Raw genomic sequence first — 11,246 nt, 5'->3', positions numbered from 1 at the left:
CTTGTAAAATTGCAATTAAAACTTTCACTGATGAAACACACCAGCTTATCAGTCAAATCACCCCTCATTGACATTTACACAGAGGGAGCTTGCCAGACTTTAAATGGCGTTAAATTTAGCTCAGGTTTTGGGCCACTTCACACGGTAAATCCACCAGCTTGTCTAAATTATTAAATAGACAGTGTATTGTAATAGACACAGATTGTCTCTAGCATGGCACTTTCAAGCAAGAAACTGTGTGGGTCTTAAGGTGGCCAGCATCGGGGCAGACTTGAGGGCTGGGCAGGGGAGGTTGCTGTGGTCTGTAGTGATTATCTTTCTCTCTCCAGCCTTTCTGTCCAGCTGAATGGGGATCTAGAGTGTTTGTTCCTGCCATTGGGTAATCGGGACAGATTAGGGATTCTGGTTTACTGTCTGCCTCACTACCCAGCAGTCTCCCTGTCTGAGCTAGCAGACCTGGTATTGATTGTGGTGTTGAGAGCTCTCAGAAGCTGGTTCTGGGAGACTTCAACTTCCATACCAAGGTGATTGGTTCTAGGGCATCCCAGGACTTCATGGCTGCCATGACAACCATGGGGCTGCCCCAACATGTCATCAGCCCAATGTCCCACTCTGAATCTTCTCTTTTCAACTGTGTGGGAAGATGATGATCTGGAAGTGGAGGACTCTTCTCTATGTTTCCCCTCTCTGTGAGGTTTGGAGGGTGACAACACAAGAACAGGCCTTTTCTGTGGTGGCTCCCTATCTCTGAAATGCTCTCCCTAAAGAGGCTCGCCTAGCACAATCATTACACATCTTTAGGCACCTGGTAAAAACATTCCTCTTTACTCAGGCCTTCAGCCGTTAAGTAATCTATGGCCTGTTAAATTTAGTGGAGAACTGTTATTATGATTATTTTATTACGCTGTGTATTATTATGCTGTATGTTATGTTTTTATTATTAATTATGCTCTCTAAATTATATTTTTAATGTACTCTGCCCTGGGATCTTTGGATAAAGGGTGGTATACTATTTGAAATAATAATAATAATAATAATAATAATAATAATAATAATAATAATAATGTGAAATTATGACTCGACACCATCATGTACAAACACCAATCACAAGCTAAACTGAAGGTCACCTGAGATACAGTGCTACTCCGAAATACATCCTGTTGTACTCAGTGGGGAATATTTCTGATTAGACATATATAAGGTTGCTTTGTTACTCTACTTTAACCCAGTTTTGTCCCACTCAAATCAGCACTCTAATATGGAATGAGTTTGGCAACACACAGCAGCTGATGTTTATAACACTATATAGATCCTCAGTGCTATATTTAGTGTCCTAATCATCCAAATGCTGACAAATTTGTAGGCTATATAAAATGGGAAAGACTTTTCTTTTCTTAAAATGCTCCATTCAGCACATTATCTTCACTAGGCAGCCTTTGTGCCTTAACTTATTGATTTATTACTGACTCAACCCTAAAGTGTATATTACTGCAATGGTGTAGGAAATGCTTCTCCTTGTTATTTTCACATACTGCAGTATACATGTGTTAAGAAAATGTGGCTGACATAATTTACATTGCTCTCCTTCCAAAAAAACTCCCACTGTTTTAGAATGATTTTGTTAGAGGTTGGGGTGGAATTCCATTTTGCTTCCCACATTACTTGGGTAGTATGGGAACCACTGCTGTAAAATACTTTCCCATGCTGCCCGGGTAGCATGAGAAGTCCTAGGCAAGGCACACTGTGGCTCCTTTCCATGGCAGTGTTGACCAAACCAAAGTGTTAGGAGGAGCTCCAGAACAGAGATAAGAAGAGCAAAGGCAGCTCTAGTCCAGCACCCTGTTTCAAACCATGGTTGGGCAGATGGGTAAAACCTATTTAGTGTTTTGCAACTTTCTGACTAGTTGCAGGACCTTAGTCAGACCTAGCAGAGTAAACGCAGAATCCACGGAAGCAATTGGCGACTTGGCTGCAGACAGGATAGATGAAGCAGGAACCAGGAACTTGTAGTTATGTGTCTATTATATACAGTGGACTATTTACAGGAACAGAACACGGATCTTTTGCTAGCTCTCTCTGACACGACTCACAACTCCTACACACTGAACCACTGAACACTGAAATACTGAACTAACACATTCCAGTTAGTAGGCCATTCATTATCACTTGTATTTAGTGGATGAAACTTTTTGATCTGGATGTTCCCAATATCTGTCATGAATAGTTGCCAGAGATATACCCCATATCCACAAATGGTTTCCTCCTAAATGACTTGGGTCATTACATTATCCAGGCAGAGTTCGCATTCCATCCAGGGCTAGCCCTACCGTTAGACTGAGACAAACACCTCAGGCGGCAGATAACGGCGGTGGTGCTATTCTCGAATATTGTTTCAAAGCCTTTCCTGGGCCCCTTAATCTGGTCTACTATCTCAGGTGTGGCAGGAGGACACCACACCACCACCAGTTTTGAAGCCAGATTTAACTGCATGTTCTGTTGGCTTCTGTTCATGGAACAGGGAGGGTGTGCAACCTTGTATTTAGCCTCAGGCGGCCATTTTGTATTGGGCAGGCCCTGATTCCAACCACAAGCATGATGGAGATGTAGGAGCCATAGACACTAATGAGATGCAGGTGACTGCTCTATGAAAAGTAAAAAAATTATCCGCCACAGTTGGTGGCACTTAGTTTTATCTACTGCTACCTTCCCCCCTGCAGCTCTGCCAGTTAAGGAGCTACTACTAAATAGCTATTCCATCTACAAGGCTCCTTCTCGGATCCCCCACCCCTGGAAAAAGCTCTAATTACAACAACGTGTTGGAACTGAGTGATCAAAGTGTTCAAGTCCACTAATCACCATTTGACATGTTGTCTTTTATCTCTTCAAGATCACTTTCATCTGTTCATTAGAATCTTTTGACTCTGAAATCTCTGAGGGTCCTGCTGATGTCCTTATCCTCACCGGTTCAAAGTACAGTATGTAGCACCAGAACAGATGGGACTCATTAGATGTAGCCCACTGTAAAATGAAGGCAGGAAAAAGAAAAGACCCCCAGGGACCCCTTACCTCCAGAGCTCCTACAGGCTTTGCGGTTGTCTGTTTGGTACGCCACCATCCCTTTTGACCAACATTATCGCAAACAGTTTTGTTTGCAGAAGTGGTTCCTCTGATCTCAGCTAATGGTGTGGCCACAGCCATGCCACCCTCTAGTAATTAGCTGGCTGTTGTCATGGAGACGACAACAGCTCTGTGGTGTCTTGGGATTCCGGTCTTCAAGTACACTGCAGACCCCAAGATGTGCTGAAACTGAATTTCAGAGGAAGGCTTGTAAGCATTCTGGGGCAAACGTAGCAGCAAAGATCTACTCTTGTAAGTGGCACCTGGGATGCTTGGATAGCTCAGTTGGTTAGAGTGTGGTGCTGATAACACCAAGGTTGCAGGTTCGATAGCTGTGTATTCCTGCACTGCAGGGAGTTGGACTTGATCCTCAGCGCCCCTTCCAACTCTACAATTCTGCAATTTTATGCTTTTGTATCATCTCCACTGATGGATCTTAGTGGCACTGTTTCAACCTAGAATGCCTGCTGAGAATCTTTCTATGCTGCCAGACTTATGAAAACAATTAAGAAAACATGTTTCCATAATAGTGGATGGTCTCTGATTTTAAATTTGTATGTGAGTTGGGTTTTTTTTAATGATACAGCGATATGTATATATATATATATATTTAATAAATAAATAAAGGCTATATGCAACCTTCCTATTCAGGGGCAAGAGGCTAGTGAATATCAGTTGCTGGAAGCAAGGGCAGGAAAGGGCAATGGCCTTCATTTCCTGCTTTGGGGCTTCTCTGTGTCATCTTCTCTGGCCACAATCCTCACCCAACCTCAAAGAAAGATACAGATAGGGAATAGGCGCCTCTCCTGGACAGGGATAGCCTAATTCCTGTTGTCTATGCTCTGGTAACCTCCAGGTTGGATTACTGCAAGGCATTTTACACAGGACTGCCTTTGAAAATAGTTTGGAAACTGCAGCTGGTGCAGAATTTGGTGGCCAGGTTGCTCACCGGCGCAAGAAGACCTGGGGACATCCCACTGGTCCTGGCCTGGCTGCAGTGGCTACCAATTAGTTTCCGGGTCCAATTCAACGTGCTGGTGTTGACCTATAAAGCCTTATGTAGCTTGGGGCCCCTGTACCTCTGTGCATCTCCTCATCTGAACCATCTCGGACCCTTGCTATTGTCATCTGAGACCCTTCTTTGTGTGTCCCTTTCCATGGGAGGTCCATGGTGTGGCAACACAACAACAGGTTTTTTCTCTGATGGCTCCCTGCCTCTGTAATGCTCTCCATCTCAAATTCATTTGTGCCCTCTGTAATGCCTCATTCAGGTATAAGGTAAAGGTAAAGGGACCCCTGACCATTAGGTCCAGTCATGGCCGACTCTTGGGTTGCGGCGCTCATCTCGCTTTATTGGCCGGGGGAGCCGGCGTACAGCTTCCAGGTCATGTGGCCAGCCTGACTAAGCTGCTTCTGGCGAACCAGAGCAGCACACAGAAACACCGTTTACCTTGAGAGCCAGTGTGGTGTAGTGGTTAAGAGTGGTAGTCTCGTAATCTGGGGAACCGGGTTCGCGTCTCCGCTCCTCCACATGCAGCTGCTGGGTGACCTTGGGCTAGTCACACTTCTTTGAAGTCTCTCAGCCCCACTCACCTCACAGAGTGTTTGTTGTGGGGGAGGAAGGGAAAGGAGAATGTTAGCCGCTTTGAGACTCCTTAAAGGGAGTGAAAGGCGGGATATCAAATCCAAACTCTTCTTCTTCTTCTTCTTCCCGCCTATTTATCTACTTGCACTTTCAAATTGCTAGGCTGGCAGGAGCAGGGACCGAGCAACGGGAGTTCACCCCGTCGCGGGGATTCAAACTGCTGACCTTCTGATCTGCAAGTCCTAGGCTCTGTGGTTTAACCCACAGCGCCACCCGCATCCCCATTCAGGTATAAACCTGCATTCAGGTATAAACCTGCATCCTAATATTATTCTGAAGTGCTTTTAAGTCTATCCCTTCTCATCCCTGGCTGTCCCTAGTGGCAATGGGGAGACAAACATCCTAACGCCAGGACCTCCCTCCTGACTGTTCTATTCCCTCTCTTAAAAATGAGTTCTACCAAAACCAACAGGGCATATCCCCCTAGGAAATAAGAATTTGGAGTGGAACGTTAGCTGCAGGAGCCAAGTATTTATCAAATATTTTCCCCAGTAACATGAAAATCTTTGGGGATCCTTCAAACTAACGAGGAGTAATTTCCCTCCTTCAAGTATCTGACTGTTAAATCAAAACCCAAATTTTGTTCACAAGCTAATGTTCTGCTTGTAGTCGTATCGTCTGTTTGCACAATCCAATTTCACTGCTGAAATACAGTTGAGAATTTAAAGTGCTGCTCTGCTCGCTCTCCTGACTCTGGGATTCCTTGTTCAGGCAATAGCCTATTATGGTATGTGGCGGTTTGGGATGTTTCTTCTTCTTCCTTTTCCCAAAGTTGTCTTCTAATGTAAATAGCAATTTTGGCTCAAGCCAATCAAACAGGAATTCAGGGCAAATGATACCTGCACAGCGAGCCAGGTGGGAGAAATTTTACTGCACAAGAGCAATGTATCAGGGAGAATGAAAGAAATTTTGTTGACAGTTTCACCGAATACAGCAAAGATGCATCCAAACAAAAGGAAATCCAGAGAATTATGAAGGGGATGAGATATTGATTTGGGGGAACAGAGTAAATACATACATATAATAGTGGTATGCTGGATGTATTTGAGAGACAGGATTAAAGTGGTACCTCAGGTTACAAACACCTCGGGTTACAAATACTTCGGGTTACAGACTCCACTAACCCAGAAGTGTGGAGAATTCCATTCCTCCCGTGCTGCAGATGTGTGGGACTGTTACATGTCACATGTCTGTTTACATTCCAGCACTGATTATTGGGTCTTGTGAGCGGAAAGGGAGATACGCTGTTTCCACTCTGTATAGCTATTGCTTTTGCAGTTTCCGAGGAAGAAAAACAGAGGGAGAAGCCGTTTTTCTTTGTTCTGTTACGTTTGATGTAATTTGCAATAAATTAGGCTTAGATGTTACTCCTCAAGGCTAAGCCTCTGTTTGGACTCTGCTAGTTGTCATGTCCTTGGATCTGGGTCACATCAGCGTGACAGGAGTACCTCAGGTTAAGAACTTTACCTCAGGATGAGAACAGAAATTGCACGCCAGCAGCGGGAGGCCCCATCAGCTAAAGTGGTACCTCAGGTTAAGAATGGTTTCAGGTTAAGAATGGACCTCCGGAATGAATTAAGTTCGTAACCAGAGGTACCACTGTACTTGCTTTTTCTGGCAGTGCAGTGCATAGAGCAATGGAAACATCAGGCCTCCAAGAGTATGAAAGCAAACAATTTGCTGCTTCTTACACTTGGACTTCTTTGCCTAATTATATCCAGATGATACCAATTTTTTCTGTCTCTCTTAAAGTCTCTTGTATCCTTCCTTTTGGCTTACTCACCCCCCTCTGAAACTCAGGTCACATTGACACAACGCATTTAAAGTGCAATGATGGGTAAAGGTAAAGGACCCCTGGGCGGTTAAGTCCAGTCAAAGGCGACTAGGGAGTTGCGGCGCTCATCTCGTTTTCAGGCCAAGGCAGCCGGTGTTTGCCCACAGACAGCTTTCCAGCTCATGTGGCCAGCATGACTAAACCGCTTCTGGTGCAACGGAGGACTATGACGGAAGCCAGAGCACACAGAAACGCCATTTACCTTCCCTGCTGGAGCCGGTACCTATTTATCGACGTGCTTTCAAACTGCTAGGTTGGCAGGAGCAGGGACTGAGCAACGGGAGCTCACTCCATCGCAGGGATTTAAGCCGCTGAGCTTCCGATCGGCAAGCCCAAGAGGCTCAGTGGTGTAGATCACAGTACCACCCGCATCCTGCTATGACACCATACCCCCCAAGCGCCCCTATTTCTCAAGGACAGTCCTGGAACTATGAAAGCCATCCCGACTTTTGATTTGATCCCAGAATGTCCCTATTTCCCCTGCCACTGCTGCCAAACTCGGGGAGGTGAATGAGCTGGTGCTCATCCCAAGAGATGGCAGCAGCGGGGGCTGTGAGGGAGCCTCCCATGACTTCTCCATGGCTTCCGCTGCCACCCGCCAGTGTGGTGTAGTGGTCAAGAGCGGTAGACTCGTAATCCGGTGAACCGGGTTCGCTTCCCCGCTCCTCCACATGCAGCTGCTGGATGACCTTGGGCTAGTCACACTTCTCTGAAGTCTCTCAGCCCCACTCACCTCACAGAGTGTTTGTTGTGGGGGAGGAAGGGAATGGAGAATGTTAGCCGCTTTGAGACTCCTACGGGTAGTGATAAAGCGGGATATCAAATCCAAACTCCTCCTCCTCCTCTTCTTCTTCTTCTTCTTCTTCTTCTTCTTCGACAGCTCGTAGTGGCTTCTGGAGAGTGGGCGAGGAGGAAGAGAGGCTGCCGTGGCTGGAGCCCAGCCCCACGTGATGTGCCAGCTCTGAGAGTCAAGCAGAGGGCAGGGCTGCCCTGGGCAAGAAGAAAGGGGAAACGGATTGCAAGGAGTGTTGATTTTATTTATTTGTTAATGCTTCGTGCGTCTGCATCTAGTCTTTCCCCTTTCTAAAATTTATTTGTTGGCCTGTGTTTTTCTTTTTGCAAATCTACAAACGAATAAAATAAAATTGGGATTAAGGGGTTTTCTTAGGAAGGTGGTGGGGTGTGTGCGCTATATCTTGTTGGTGTAGTGATTGTGGCATTCATGCTTCTGGGGGCGAGGACACACACAAAATGGGGGTCAATTGGAGGGGAGTGATAAATATCTCTATTTTCATCTGAGGAATGTTGGAGGGTATTTTAAACTATCACAACATCCCTTAAATAATTCTGGGAGCTGTAGTTTGTGTTAAGGGTGGCACTGTGGGTTAAACCACAGAGCCTAGGACTTGCTGATCAGAAGGTCGGCGGTTCGAATCCCCGTGATGGGGTGAGCTCCCATTGCTCGGTCCCTGCTCCTGCCAACCTAGCAGTTCGAAAGCACGTCAAAGTGCAAGTAGGTAAATAGGTACCGCTCTGGCGGGGAGGTAAACGGTGTTTCCGTGCGCTGCTCTGGTTTGCCAGAAGCGGCTTAGTCCTGCTGGCCACATGACCCGGAAGCTGTATGCCGGCACCCTCAGCCAGTAAAGTGAGATGAGCGCCGCAACCCCAGTGTTATCTGCGACTGGACCTAACGGTCAGGGTCCCTTTATCTTTACCTATTCCTGACAGAGATACAAATTCTCAGAGTGGCATAAGAGCCACTCCCCCTTTCATGTGAAACTCTGGAACTCAAGGCAGCATACATAGAGTTTTTGGATGGCCTCCCATCCAGGCACTCACCAGATCCATGCCTGCTTAGCTTCAACAAGATGGCTGCATCCTGTGCACTCAAGCCACCTTTTCACTTAGCAAACTTTGCACTTTTGCTCCTCCCCATCTCTTCCCTTCACCCAACACCTGTTCATGCATTTGTTTCAGTCAGGACCTTTGTCGTTTCTTCAAAGTGCTCAGAAATGTGCTCTGGTTCACAATCAAACAGTGCAACATTTGTATTTTCATTAAAATAGCTGCATTTTTAGATTTTGGGGGGAAATGTTGGCAAAATGAAACAAAGGACAAGTGGGAAATGAATTCCTTGGAAACACAGTGCAATTCATATTTCTTTTACCTGAAGGTATATCCGTTTTTTTAAATAAGTTTTTCTAATTATGTGATTGCTTGAAGATACAGAAATGTTAAACCAAAACCCTCAGTTTAATTAGAGCAGTCTCACTGAAATTTAATGTTGTGTCTAAAAAAACTTCCCAGCTGTTTCTGAAATGCCTGGGATGAGTTTTTGAAGGTGTGTAGTTGTTGTTGTTTTGCCACGCAAGTAGACTTTTGTGATCGTGCGAAATAGGGCTCTTTTACACATTTCATTTGTTGTTCTAGGCAAAGCAAATGAGATTTCTCTTTTAATTTCATCTCAGCTCCTTTTAATTAAAAGTCTCAAGATTTGTTTTCTCTTTGAAAAAATTCTGATACAGAAGAGTTCTGGTAAATCATTCAATGGAGCTTGAAATTTTTCCAAGCAATGAATAAATTTGTAAATGCTGATGGCTCCAGAATGCTAAATATATAGCTGGTATATATTTAAAATTGAAAGCTGGGTGAGGGGAACATTTTAAATGTTTCTCGGGGGAATATTAGTAAAAAGTACCAATTAATTCTAGTGATTAGTTTTCTTTTCCTCTGATACCATATTTTCCTTCATTAATGCCTCCTTTTCATTCTTATAGGAAGGTTATTAAAAGCTTCCTGAAGAAGCAGTCTCTTGGGTTTTTTTTGTTTTTTGTTGAACCATTTCCTGATCAGCTGGTGAAGCAAGCCGGAGTAGGGAGATTGTCTGGAGATTGTCTCCCCTACCCATGATCTCTTCCCTGGCCTGCAGTGCCCAGCTGGTTGGGATTGCTAGCATCCATCTGCCTTGGGAGGCAATGGAGGAGAGTGCCTTTGGAGGTGGAGCCAAACTGTTGGAAGGTTACAGCGCCTGCTGTGGCTGTAGAGACCGACAGGGGAGAGACATGCTTTGTTGCAGCTGGGGAAGATGAAGGTGTCCGGTTGTGCTGCTTCAGATTCACCATGACATTTCTTCTTTCTGCACTCCTTCCAGAGCTCATTCCTTCTCTGGTTGCTGCTGTGGCTACATGACCTGACTGTCTGTCTCCAGGGACTGTGGTCGTCTGCAAGGGATTTCCACATGGTGGGGTTAATATTGCCAGTCTTTGTGCTACATTTGCAGCTGTCTTTGCAACACAGATCTGGTCTGCATGAAGCTAGCTTCCCCTAGAGCAAACCATGGAAGATTCTGCCATTCTGTGGACTTGACTAAGCCAGCATAGATGTCGCTGAGACAGAAGTGTGAACAAGCTGGGAATGGGGGCTGGGGAGAGCGCATCTTGGTTGGAAACTCAGTCCTGCCATGTGATGCGTGGAAGGCATTGAGCATCGCTCCTGGCGGGTGAAATGGGGAGAACCAAACTTAAAACTGGAAAAATGAGAAACGGAGAGAAACTGAAATTGAGAGATTCACCCACCCTACTCCCACCATCTTTGGTTGTGGCCCCACCTTCGCAGCACCCAGAAGTCTATTCGTGGAGAAATGTGGTCCTCTGCGTGAAAATGATTTCCCACCTTTGCTTCTTTCCAAAATGTTTCCACCATTTCCTTTTTAACTCTGCATTTGTGATCAAGACGTAATTGTGGGCTCCTGTTTTGTAATGTCTGCCTTATCGGTCCACATTTGTAAGGTTTAGGGAAGCAGTGTCGGTCATTGACTATGTCTTCGAACAACCCCTGCCAAAATTGCCTCCTGGCCCTGATGCCACCCGCCATGATTACATTAAATGTATTACCATAAAAGCTCGGAGTTAAAGAACATTTTGAGAAGGGAGGGAGTGTTTGTAACAGACTTCAGAATGCTCATGGCCATTGACTCATTAAATGTTCTTAGCTCATTAACCATCTTGGGGTTTGCCCCCCCCCCTTCTCTCTTTTTAATTGATTGAGAAGCCAATTAAAATAAACATTGTGCTATCTCATTAGGAGTGTTAGTCCGGTCATTTTGAAACGTTTGCTACAGTTTCTCTCAACCGTAGGTAAGCTGGGTGCCATAAAATTGTCTGGCACCTTGAGCCTTGCAGCGGCAAGAGCAGAAATTGACACTGGCTGTGAAGCTGTGGTGCATTTCACTGTTGGAGTGTTGTGGGTATCAAGGAGTTAAACACTCTGTGCTCATTGGGAATGCTGACTCAACAGCATTGGATGACTAAGCATCACAAGACATGGGGCATTGCCTAATTGATCCATTGTCAGCTAGTCTAAAGAGGCATGGTTGACTTTAGTTGGTAGGGGTGTGAAGAGATGATGGCTTCTCACCAGAATGTACTGCAATTCCACCTGTATGCTGAATGTAACAAGACGGCTTTACAATGCTGTAAGACTGTAACTGAATAAAGCCTTACTGAAAATCCAGCTTGAGTCCTGAATTCTTCCTGTGGGGCTCTCGTACTTCGCAACCTTCACGTCTTTCTGGAGGGGTGGTAAGATCTCCAGCTCAGGTTCCACCTGAGCCTTCTATTGTTGACAACCCACTCAGATGGGAGGCAAATC

At 45.3% G+C, this 11,246-nt stretch overlaps 1 long non-coding RNA gene across 1 annotated transcript; it reads left to right on the top strand.

Annotated features, from left to right (window-relative positions):
* Nucleotides 1-550: 550 nt before the first annotated feature.
* LOC309531107 lies at nt 551-11,015 on the top strand. Its single transcript, XR_014219083.1, has 3 exons — nt 551-808; nt 2,888-2,970; nt 9,374-11,015. It is a non-coding gene; the product is annotated as an uncharacterized lncRNA (long non-coding RNA).
* Nucleotides 11,016-11,246: the final 231 nt, after the last annotated feature.

This window comes from Podarcis vaucheri (genome assembly GCF_965113315.1).
Source record: "Podarcis vaucheri genome assembly, chromosome: 4".
In the NCBI taxonomy this organism is placed as follows: Eukaryota; Metazoa; Chordata; class Lepidosauria; order Squamata; family Lacertidae; genus Podarcis; species Podarcis vaucheri.
The sequence above is the reverse complement of the archived record's forward strand: the minus strand, read 5'-3'. Positions and strand labels throughout refer to the sequence as shown.